Genomic DNA, 12262 nt, shown 5'->3' on the forward strand with positions numbered 1-12262 from the left:
TCATTTGAAAATACTTTCTCCCATTCTGAGGGTTGTCTTTTGGTCTTGTTGATGGTTTCCTTTGCTGTGCAAAAGCTTTTAAGTTTCATTAGGTATAATTCGTTTATTTTTGTTTTTATTTCCATTTCTCTAGGAGGTGGGTCAAAAAGGGTCTTGCTGTGATTTATGTCATAGAGTGTTCTGCCTATGTTTTCTTCCAGGAGTTTTATAGTGTCTGGCCTTACATTTAGGTCTTTAATCCATTTTGAGTTTATTTTTGTGTATAGTGTTAGGGAGTGTTTTAATTTCATTCTTTTATATGTAGCTGTCCAGTTTTCCCAGCACCACTTATTGAAGAGGCTGTCTTTTCTCCATTGTATATTATTGCCTCCTGTATCAAAGCTAAGGTGACCATATGTGCGGGGGTTTATCTCTGGGCTTTCTATCCTGTTCCATTGATCTCTGTTTCTGTTTTTGTGCCAGCACCAGACTGTCTTGATTACTGTAGCTTTGTAGTATAGTCTGAAGTCCAGGAGCCTGATTCCTCCAGCTCTGTTTTTTTTCTCAAGATTGCTTTGGCTATTCAAGGTCTTTTGTGAAACATACATATGGAAACCATACAAACTGTAAAAATTTTTGTTCTAGTTCTGTGAAAAATGCCATTGGTGGTTTGATAGGGATTGCACTGAATCTGTAGATTGCTTTGGGTAGTATAGTCATTTGCACAGTGTTGATTCTTCCAATCCAAGAACTTAGTATATCTCTCCATCTGTTTGTATCGTCTTTAATTTCATTCATCAGTGTCTTATAGTTTTCTGCATACAAGTCTTTTGTCTCCTTAGGTAGGTTTATTCCTAGATATTTTATTCTTTTTGTTGCAGTGTTAAAAGGGACTGTTTCCTCAATTTCTCTTTCAGATTTTTCATCATTAGTGTATAGGAATGCAAGAGACTTCTGTGCATTAATTTTGTATCCTGCTACTTCACCAAATTCATTAATTAGCTCTAGTAGTTTTCTGGTACCATCTTTAGGATTCTGTGTGTCTGTATTCTGTATGTATATCTGTATCATATCATCTGCAAACAGTGACAGTTTTACTTCTTCTTTTCTGATTTGGGTTCCTTTTATTACTTTTTCTTCTCTGATTGCTGTGGCTAAAACTTGCAAACCCATGTTGAATAAAAGTGGTGAGAGTGGGCAACCTTCTCTTGTTCCTGAGCTTAGTGGAAATGGTTTCAGTTTTTCACCATTGAGAATGATGTTGCTGTGGGTTTGTCATATATGGCCTTTATTACATTGAAGTAAGATCTCTCTATGCTTACTTTCTGGAGGGTTTTTGTCATAAATGGGGGTTGAATTTTGTCAAAAGCTTTTTCTGCATCTATTGAGATGATCATATGGTTTTTCTCCTTCAATTTGTTAATGTGGTGTATCACATTGATTGATTTGCATATATTGAAGGAGCCTTGCATTCCTGGGATAAAGCCCACTTGATCATGGTGTATGATCCTTTTAATGTGCTGGATTCTGTCTGCTAATATTTTGTTGAGGATTTTGCATCTATGTTCATCAGTTGTATTGGCCTGTAGGCATCTTCATCTGGTTTTGGTATCAGAGTGATGGTGGCCTTGTAGAATGAGTTTGGGAGTGTTCCTCTCTCTGCTATATTTAGGAAGAGTTTAAGAAGGATACGGGTTAGTTCTTCTCTAAATGTTTGATAGAATTTGCCTGTGAAGCCATCTGGTCCTGGGTTTTTGTTGTTGGAAGGTTTTTAATCACAGTTTCAATTTTAGTGCTTGTGATTGATCTGTTTGTATTTTCTATTTTTTCCTGGTTCAGTCTCCGAAGGTTGTACTTTGCTAACAATTTGTCCATTTCTTCCAGGTTGCCCATTTTATTGGCATATATTTGCTTGTAGTAATCTCTCATGATCCTTTGTATTTCTGCAGTGTCAGTTGTTACTTCTCCTTTTTCATTTCTAATTCTATTGATTTGAGTTTCCTCCCTTTTTTTCTTGATGATTCTGGTTAATGGTTTATCAATTTGGTTTATCTTCTCAAAGACCCAGCTTTTAGTTTTATTTATCTTTGCTATTGTTTCCTTCATTTCTTTTTCATTTATTTCTGATCTGATCTTTATGATTTCTTTCCTTCTGCTAAGTTTGGGTTTTTTTGTTCTTCCATCTCTGATTGCTTTAGGTGGAAGTTTAAGTTGTTTATTTGAGATTTTTCTTGTTTCTTGAGGTAGTTTTGCATTGCTGCAAACTTCCCTCTCATAGCTGCTTTTGCTGCATCCCATAGGTTTCGGGTTGTCGTATTTTCATTATCATTTGTTTCTAGGTATTTTTTTATTTCCTCTTTGATTTCTTCAGTGATCTCTTGGTTATTTAGTAGAGTATTGTTTAGCCTCCACGTGTTTGTATTTTTTACAGATTTTTTTCCTGTAATTGATATCTAGTCTCATAGCATTGTGGTCAGAAAAGATACTTGATATGATTTCAGTTTAATTAAATTTACCAAACTTAATTTGTGACCCAAGATATTATCTATCCTGGAGAATGTTCCATGAGCACTTGAGAAGGAAGTGTATTCTGTTGTCTTTGGATGGATGGAATGTCCTACAAATATCAATTAAATCCTGCTTGTTTAATGTGTCATTGAAAGCTTGTGTTTCCTTATTTATTTTCATTTTGGATGATCGGTCCATTGGTGAAAGTGGGGTGTTAAAGTCCCCTACTATGATTGTGTTACTGTTGATTTCCCCTTTTATGGCTGTTAGCATTTGCCTTATGTATTGAGGTGCTCCTTTGTTGGGTGCATAAATATTTACAATTGTTATATCTTCTTCTTGGATTGATCTCTTGATAATTATGTAGTGTTCTTCCTTGTCTCTTGTAATAGTCTTTATTTTAAAATCTATTTTTTCTGATATGAATATTGCTACTCCAGCTTTCTTTTGATTTACATTTGCATGGAATTATCTTTTTCCATCCCCTCACTTCCAGTCTGTATGTGTCCCTAGGTCTGAGGTGGGTCTCTTGTAGACAGCATATATATACGGGTCTTATTTTTGTATCCATTCAGCCAGTCTATGTCTTTTGGTTGGAGCATTTACATTTAAGGTAATTATCGATATGTATGTTCCTGTTACCATTTTCTTAATTGTTTTGGGTTTGTTATTGTAGGTCTTTTCCTTCTCTTGTGTTTCCTGACTAGAGAAGTTCGTTTAGCATTTATTGTAAAGCTGGTTTGGTGGTGCTGAATTCTCTTAGCTTTTGCTTGTCTGTAAAGGTTTTAATTTCTCCATCGAATCTGAATGAGATCCTTGCTGGGTAGAGAAATCTTGGTTATAGGTTTCTCCCTTTCATCAATTTAAATATGTCCTGCCACTCCCTTCTGGCTTGCAGAGTTTCTGCTGAAAGTTCAGCTGTTAACCTTATGGGGATTCCCTTGTATGTTATTTGTTGCTTTTCCCTTGCTGCTTTCAATATGTTTTCTTTGTCTTTAATTTTTGATAGTTTGATTAATATGTGTCTTGGTTGGCTTCTCCTTGGATCTGCACTTCCTGGACTTGATTGACTATTTCCTTTCCCATATTAGGGAAATTGTCAACTATAATCTCTTCAAATATTTTCTCAGTCCCTTTCTTTTTCTCGTCTTCTTCTGGGACCCCTATAATTTGAATATTTGTGCCTTTAATGTTGTTCCAGAGGTCTCTGAGACTGTCTTCAATTCTTTTCATTTTTTTTCTTTATTCCGCTCTGTGGTAGTTATTTCCACTATTTTATCAAAAATATTGCTGGTTTCATTCCCATTTCCCTACTCTATATTCTTTCTCAACCTACGACTTAGTGGAATGTGGAAATGGTGGACTAAGGTTGTTTTAGGTATAATTGGAATTAGACACAGCTAGATACACAGGAGCTATGGAAGATGGATGTTTGGGTTTTTTTCCATTATGATTTATCACAGGATATTGAACATAGTTCCCTGTGCCATACAGTAAGACCTTGTTGTTTATCCATTCTCTATATAATAGTTTGCATCTGCTAATCCCAAACTCCCCATCCATCCCTCCCACATCCTCCTCCCCCTTGGCAACCAGAAGTCTGTTTTCTATGTCTGTGAGTCTGTTCCTGTTTCATAGATAAGTTCATTTGTGTCATATTTCAGATACCACATGTAGGTGGCAAGAAGATGGATATTTTGTGTTTAAATGGAAGTCAGACCCCTGCATAGCAGGAATATAGCCATGACTTGATTGGAGAGGTTTGGGCTTGTTCAGAGGAAAGCAGTCACAGTCATTTGAAGAAAGGAGAAATACTAGGTTTGATGTGGAAGCCGATAAGTTCAGTCATGGATATGATGAACATAGAATGTCCAATCAGCTGTTGAATGAATGGAGCTTGATCTCAACAGGGTCACCTTGGTTAGAGATACAGTTCTGTGCATCATCACCATATGCATAGCATTTGCTGTAAATTAGAAGGTGGTAATAACTTGCTTTAGAAAGTTAAAAATTACTGTGAGACTTACGAGCTTTCTTCATCCTCACCTGTTGGAATAAAGGTCTTTTTGTCCCAGGATATCTTGTTGACATGTTAAGTTTCTAAGGGAATTTTCTCTTTGCTGAGCATGGTTGGTTATAGAGAAGTTTAGGGTTTATATTTGTCATTTCGAAATGGCATTTCTTTCAAGCACATACATGGTCTTTACTGACAGGAAGCTGTGCAAAAGTTCCCCTTTTACAGTTTACTGAAATTGCTGGTTATTTTTAGAGGGAGTCAGGCATTAGTAAACCCAGTGCTGAAAACAAGTCTTTGATAAACTAACAGTTTAAAATTCAACATAAATTGCACCATTTCCAATACCAATAATTTCAGAAGATTTTTGCATTGTGCATTATAATTTTCAATAACTTTTAAAAAGTATGTCTCAAGAATCCTGAGTATTACCAGGGCAACCATCATCCCGGTTTTACAGATGAGTAAACTGAGACACTGGAGGGTGAAAAAGACTTGCTTCAGGCTACAGAGAAATGAACAAAGAGGCCAGCTCACTTGACTCTTATCAGCAGTTTTCATTACATCATTTTCAGCCCCCTTAACAATATTGAGAGCACTCTTATTATGTATTCAATGAGTAAATAAAGACATGACTATAATTTAATTTTAATAATTTATGATTCTTCATAAAGTTGTAAACCTGTGTTCTAGAGGATATTAGATAAACTCTGAAAGTTTAGGTGATAAGCATATTTTTAGAGTTCTGAGCTAATAAGCTGATGGGAAATCAAGGTGCAGTGGGGGTGCATTAGAGGTGGAGAATTAATCATCTCTTATTGGTAATATTGTCTGGAACTCAGGAAATAATAACAGTGAATTTTGTTTTTCCAGTGGCTTTTCAGTGATGCTGCAGATTTCCAATACCTGTTGACTAAAATTAATTCATATACTTGTTTGAACTTCCTGCTGAGAAACTGACAGTCAAAAGCTATCAGACACGACTGCAGCTGTCGATTACCAGTGTTGTTTTAATAAAACAACCAGGTTATTTTCAAGTCTACACTATATTGTTGGTCCTTTGACGCCATATTAAAATGAGCCCTATGCTTATCAGAAAAGCACCTACACTGAAAGCAACCACAAACTTCTCTCCTCAAGATATAGAAAATAATGATTTTAAAAGGCCGCCAAAAGGGCAATTGAGAGAGCCAGGACACGTTTTGGTGGTCTTCTTTGTATTCAAGGACTGAATGCTTCAGTCCCTTTTCCTGTACTTTTAAATTAAATTAAATTTAATTTTTTAACATCTTTATTGGAGTATAATTGCTTTACAATGGTGTGTTCGTTTCTGCCTTATAACAAAGTGAATCAGCTATATGTATACATATATCCCCATATCTCCTCCCTCTTGAGTCTCCCGCCCACCGTCCCTGTCCCACCCCTCTAGGTGGTCACAAAGCACTGAGCTGATCTCCCTGTGCTATGCGGCCGCTTCCCACTAGCTACCTATTTTACGTTTGGTAGTGTATACATGTCCATGCCACTGTCTCACTTCATCCCAGCTCACCCTTCCCCCTCCCCGTGTCCTCCAGTCCATTCTCTAGGTCTGTGTCTTTATTCCTGTCCTGCCCCGAGGTTCTTCACTTCCAAGAGCTGGTATAAAGTTATCAAGCAAGACACGTACCTCCAGTCTTATAGTTGGTCCTGGTAGAGGTGAGAACAAATGACAGGAATTAATGTGTGTGGACTGACTGTGGTGCATCTGTTACTGTGCTGCCTGCTTCACGTATTCTAACTTGCTTCATCTTCACAGTAGCTTTGTTACATATGTACCGTAATCCCTACATTGCACATGAGGCACCTGAAGCTAAGACAATTTAAATAATATACTCAAGGTTATATAGTTATATGGATTGGAGTTCAGTCTCAGGTATTATGTCTGCAAAGCCCATTTTTGTTTCCCTGCCTTTTCCTGTGAATATTATTTTCCAAGCTTGGTTCTTGATATATGTGTCTCTCCTTTGCCCATTGACCCCTCCCAGACTTTTTTTTTTTTTTTTAAGAAAGAGAGCTCTTCCTGTGGGTAATGAAGGCAGTACTTCTCACTGGCTCTGGTTTTTCTTTTCAAAGTCATTTCTCAACAGCCTTTTTTACCCCTCAAGCGTGCTTCAGATAAACCTTCTATCTTTCCTCCTAGTCTGTAGTGGACATGGCTTTGTGAGCCCTTGGAAAATTCCACACAAACTCTTCCTGGCCAGTGGATCAGGGAGTTGGCAGTTTACTACATCAGGAGGCTTCTTACATAGACTGTGTCTCAGGTGTCCATCCAACGTAACAAACTCTAGGATCTGTAACTTGTACTCCACTTTCTCTTTCCTCAGAGAATAGCTCTATGAACTGTGTATGCCCTGGTATTAAAACATTTAGATACCTTCTGTGGAGATTTTCTTCCTTTGGGGATTTTCTTGAGTGGATAAACACCCACCTCACCTGTGCCCTTGCAGGTTTCTTGCTGTCCTATTCCATGGTTGTACTCTAAAGACTTATCTCTCTCCAGATTAATATCCTTCAATTCACCATTGTCTTCAAGATAGTGTCTAAGCACTCAACATGCCATTTAACTGTTATTTGCAAACTGGACTCATCTTTTTCCAAGCTGAATATTTTAGCTCTGTTACTCTCTTTTGCTTCTTGCTTTAGTTCCCTCTACTTCAAGTATATCAAACTACTCACCTCATGCTTTTTTTTTCAACTTTCTATTGAAAAACAGAACCATTGTTCTCCATGTTTAGGATGCTCCTATACCGCTCTCCATTTCCCAAACTCCCACTTACCTTTAAATCACCAACTCAAATACCATTTCCTCTCTGAAGTCTTTTCTGACTTCTCAGTACAGATTTAATGATGTTTTTCCTTGGAGTTTCATAGTACTTAATGAAGCGATCCCCAGCCTTTTTGGCACCAGGGGCCGGTTTCGTGGAAGACAGTTTTTCCACAGACCAGGGCAGGGGGTGGTTTTGATTCAAGTACATTGCATTTATTGTGCACTTTATTTCTATTATTATTACATTGTTATATATAATAAAATAATTATACAACTCACCATAATGCAGAATCAGTGGGAGCCCTGGGCTTGTTTTCCTGCAACTAGATGGTCCCATATGGGGGTGATGGGAGACAGTGACACCTGAAGTGTGTTGCTTATGTCCAGTCTACTCTGTAATCTCGTTTTGGTTCTTTTTGTTTGTTTGTTTGCTTTGTTCTTTCTTTCTTTCTTTTGTTTTTGGTTGTGTCGGGTCTTAGTTGCAGCACGCGAATCTTCGTTGAGGCATGCGGGATCTTTTTCGTTGTGGTGCATGGGCTTCTCTCTAGTTGTGGTGTGTGGGTTTTCTCTCTCTAGTTGTGGTGCGCAGGCTCCAGAGCATGTCGGCTCTGTAGTTCGCGGCACGTGGGCTCTCTCATTGAGGTGAGCGAGCTCAGTAGTTACGGCGTGCTGGCTTAGTTGCCCCGCGGAGTGTGGGATCTTAGTTCCCCAACCAGGGATCAAACCTGCGTCGCCTGCAATGGAAGGCAGATTCTTTACCACTGGACCACCAGGGAAGTCCCCGTAACATCATTTTGGTTGCTGTCACTGCAGAAAACCCTGCTTCACAAAGATAGGATTTTGGAAATGGAAGCAGGCTTTTCAGTGCTTTTGTGGCAATCTCAGGATATTCCACCTTGACTTTAATCCAGAATGTGTGGAGATTTGAAATTGTCTCAAACATACTTTTAAGGCCACCATCATTTGTGATCTCAAGCAGTTGATCCTCTTCTAGCACAAAGTCGATTCACCTGGCTTATTCACAAATGGGTCATGGATCCGTTCCTTCCCAGTTTGGGGGTCTTTTGTGGTTGGGAAGTGATGCTCAAACTCTTCTGGAAGCTGAGATAGGTGATCATGCACCAGCTGGGAGAAAGAAGGCCCTGGCTCAGTCTCTTTCAAAATCTCTGCTAATGTTTGAAACATGTCAAAAATCCCAGTGTTCACTCGTCACCCCCATAATTCCAGTTTGGCTTTGAATGCAGCCACTTTATCTGCCGACTTGAATATAGTTGTCGTTCTCCCCTGAAGTGACAGGTTGAGTTCACTGAGCAGGTTGAATATGTCACACACGTAAGCAAGTTTTGCGACCCCTTCTGTGTCACTGAAATGTGCCGCCAGTGGTGACTTTTTCAAAAAGAAATCTCTGGAGCAGCTCTCATAACTCAAAACCTCTGCCCAGTGATCTGCCTCTAGAAGCCATCTGACTTCTGTGTATCAGAGAAGACGTGTGTGCTCTGGGTCCATCTCCTCACAGAGCTGTGTGAACAGACAGGAGTTAAGGGCATGTACTTTAATGTGGTTGATAATTTGAATCACATCCTACAAAACGTTGTTAAGTTCAGATGACATTTTTCGGGTAGCCAGCATTTCTGTATGGATGCCACGGTGCGTAGATTCACATGCAGAAGCGACCTCTTTGACCCGAGTAGTGAAACCACAAAGCCGTCGAGTCATGGCAGCTGCTCTGTCTGTGCATATACTGACACAAAATGACCAATTCAGTTTTCCTGATGTGTAATCATTCAAAGACTTGAATAGTTCTGCAGCTGTGGTGTTGGCTGGCAACAAAAGTGCACATGATGTATCCTCATTCACATCCTCCTGAAAAACGTATCGCACAAAAACAAGCATTGTTGCCTTGTTGTCAACATTGGTAGACTTGTCAACCTGGATTGCATAGCACGGTGACTCATTAATCCTAACGGTTGTGCCTCAGTATCCTCTGCTATTTCATCAGTTCGTCTAGTTACGGTGCTAGCTGAAAGAGGAACACGTGCCACCTTTTGAACTACAGCCTCTCCTAAAAGTTCGCGACAAATGTCCTTAGCAGCAGGCAGGATCAAGTCTTCACCAATAGTAAAGGGCTTCTTAGCTTTAGCAATGCAGTTAGCCACTAAGCATGATGCTCTCAGTGCAGACACATTTGGTGAAGTGGTGGCCTTCAATAATTGCTTCTGTTCCTTGTGTTCACATTTTTTTCTTTTGAAAAACTCCAAAGACTTGTCTTTTTTTTTTTTTTTTTTTTTTTTTTGCAGTACACGGGCCTCTCACTGCTGTGGCCTCTCCCGATGCAGAGCACAGGCTCTGGACGCGCAGGCTCAGAGGCCACGGCTCACGGGCCCAGCCGCTCCGCGGCATGTGGGATCTTCCCGGACCGGGGCACGAACCCGTGTCCCCTGCATCAGCAGGCAGGCTCTCAACCACTGCGCCACCACGGAAGCCCCAAAGACTTGTCTTTTAATACAGGGTGCTTGGTCTCCATGTGGCGAAGCAGTTTTGAAGGTTTCACAGCTTCGTTGGATAGCTGGTTGTCACATATTATACAAAACAGGCTTGAAGAATGTGAATCACCTGTTGCAATGAACCCATAATTTAAGTAGGACTCTTGGTATTTTCTTTTAAATACAGCTTTCTTTTTGTTGGCAATCTTAGAGTCTTCTGCTGTCTCATCATTGGGTCTTTCCCCCTTTTCAAAGAAGCTCTCCAGTGATGTTTGGTTTTTACTCATTTTGGCTAGGGTTAGCTTGTGGGCTTACCAAAACTGTGACTGAGACAAGTGCGCAGTGCGGGAAAGAGGCACAGACGGAAGTGGTAAATAAAATAATGGGTGGGCTATGCATGGACTAAAATAAGTGTCGGATTCTAACTTAAAGCCTGCCACCAGATGCAGCTGTGCAATTGAAGTACATCAACTCACTTGCCACTATAAAACCTGCCACCAGATGCAGCTTAATTGTCACTTGCCACTCACTGATAGGATTCTGATATCAGTCTGCAAGCAATTGATTTATTATGGTCTCTGTGCAGTCACACCTCTCTGCTAATGATAATCTGTATCTGCAGCCGCTCCCCAGCGCTCGCATCACCGCCTCAGCTCCACCTCAGATCATCAGGCATTAGATTCTCATACGGAGCTTGCAACCTAGATCCCTCGCATGCACAGTTCACAGTAGGGTTCGCGCTCCGAGAATCTAATGCCGCCGCTCATATGACAGGAGGCGGTAATGTGAGTAATGCGGAGCAGCTGTAAATACAAATGAAGCTTCACTCGCTCGCCTCCTGCTCATCTCCTGCTGTGCAGCCCAGCTCCTAACAGGCCACGGGTCCACGGCCTGGGGGTTGGGGATCCCTGACTTAATGTGTGCTTCTGTTATTGAAATCAACACACTCCCTCACACTTAGTTGTGTTTTCTCTAGACAGTGAACCTTTAGAGGGCAGGTATTCTGACTTATTTTTCTAATCCTCCCTGCTTATGACACAGCCTCATCACTCCTTCCTGGTAGCTAAATTTACAGTTTTAGACCTGAGTTGGCAGGCCTCAATCATTTTTTGCTTACATGTTAACCTTAACATTTAAAAAAATACTTTGAAAAGTGTTAACATGGGGGGCTTCCCTGGTGGCGCAGTGGTTGAGAGTCTGCCTGCTGATGCAGGGGACATGGGTTCGTGCCCCGGTCCGGAAACATCCCACATGCCGCAGAGCGGCTGGGCCCGTGAGCCATGGCCGCTGAGCCTGTGCGTCTGGAGCCTGTGCTCCGCAATGGGAGAGGCCACAACAGTGAGAGGCCCGCGTACCGCAAAAAAAAAAAAATGTTAACATGTATTGAACACTTAACTACACAACAAACACTTTTTCAGGCCTTTTTACATGCATTTCCTTATCTGATTCTTAAATAACCCTACAAAGTAGATATAAGTTATTATTTCTGAATATAAGTTCTGAATATAAGAATATAATAAGTTATTATACTTATTCAGATAAGATATGAGCAGATCAGAGAATGACTACCTTACCCAGAGTCACATAGATAGTCACCAGCGAGGTGACATACTGTTTCCTGGGGCCCAGATTAGTGACCTTGAGTAAGGAATGGGTATCTAAAACAGCTGCTTGAATTGTTCACATATAAGCTTCCCTATTTTCTAAGTATTAAAGATTTGGAAAGCAAAGGATCAAGCCTGATAGTATGGACTTTAATGGAGTCAGTTTAGCCTTTCCCTTCCAGGTTGTGGCTTCCCACTCTTGTCGTCTGTCTCTGCGAATTGTAGATCCGTCAGCATCCATTGCTGAGTCTTCTCTACTTGCATTACTTCTCTTTGAAGTGTAGCCAAATAGAAAAACTTCCTTCGAGGAGGTTGATTTTCCTCTTCTGAGATGGATCCTGTGTGTTTTGATTACAACTGCTACTCAGCCATTTCCAATTTCCCTCCTTTGGTCATTTCTTCCTAGTTTATAATGCCGTCCAGTTTAGAAGAGCAAATTTAATGAATATGATTTATCTTCCTTAAGATTAACAAAAATGAGAAGACCAAAGGCAATGTTATAGCTCTCTGGAAGCTCATCCTAACTTAAAGTATTGATCAAATCAATCTTTGTGCTATTTTATTGTTCATTAGAGATTCTGTTGGAGACAAATAGCATCCTGATTGACTTTTATGATCATTATGAAGATACTGTATTGGTTTGTAGGTAAGAAGTTCAGTCTGTCAGGGTTCAGGGTCAGTCCAGATGAATTTGAACCCCACTAGCAGCAAAAGGCATAATCTAGAGTTGAGGTCAAGTTATCAGGTCAGAGTCTGGATTTCTGGTTCAGGAGTAAAGCAACAAGGAGATGTATAGAGATGAAAATCCAGAAATATAACCTCATTCCACATATGTGAAACTTGATTCTGGCCAACTTCACCAGTCTTC

The sequence above is a fragment of the Monodon monoceros genome, unplaced genomic scaffold (assembly GCF_005190385.1).
Source record: "Monodon monoceros isolate NGI ecotype Baffin Bay Population unplaced genomic scaffold, NGI_Narwhal_1 Super_Scaffold_19, whole genome shotgun sequence".
Lineage (NCBI taxonomy): Eukaryota > Metazoa > Chordata > Mammalia > Artiodactyla > Monodontidae > Monodon > Monodon monoceros.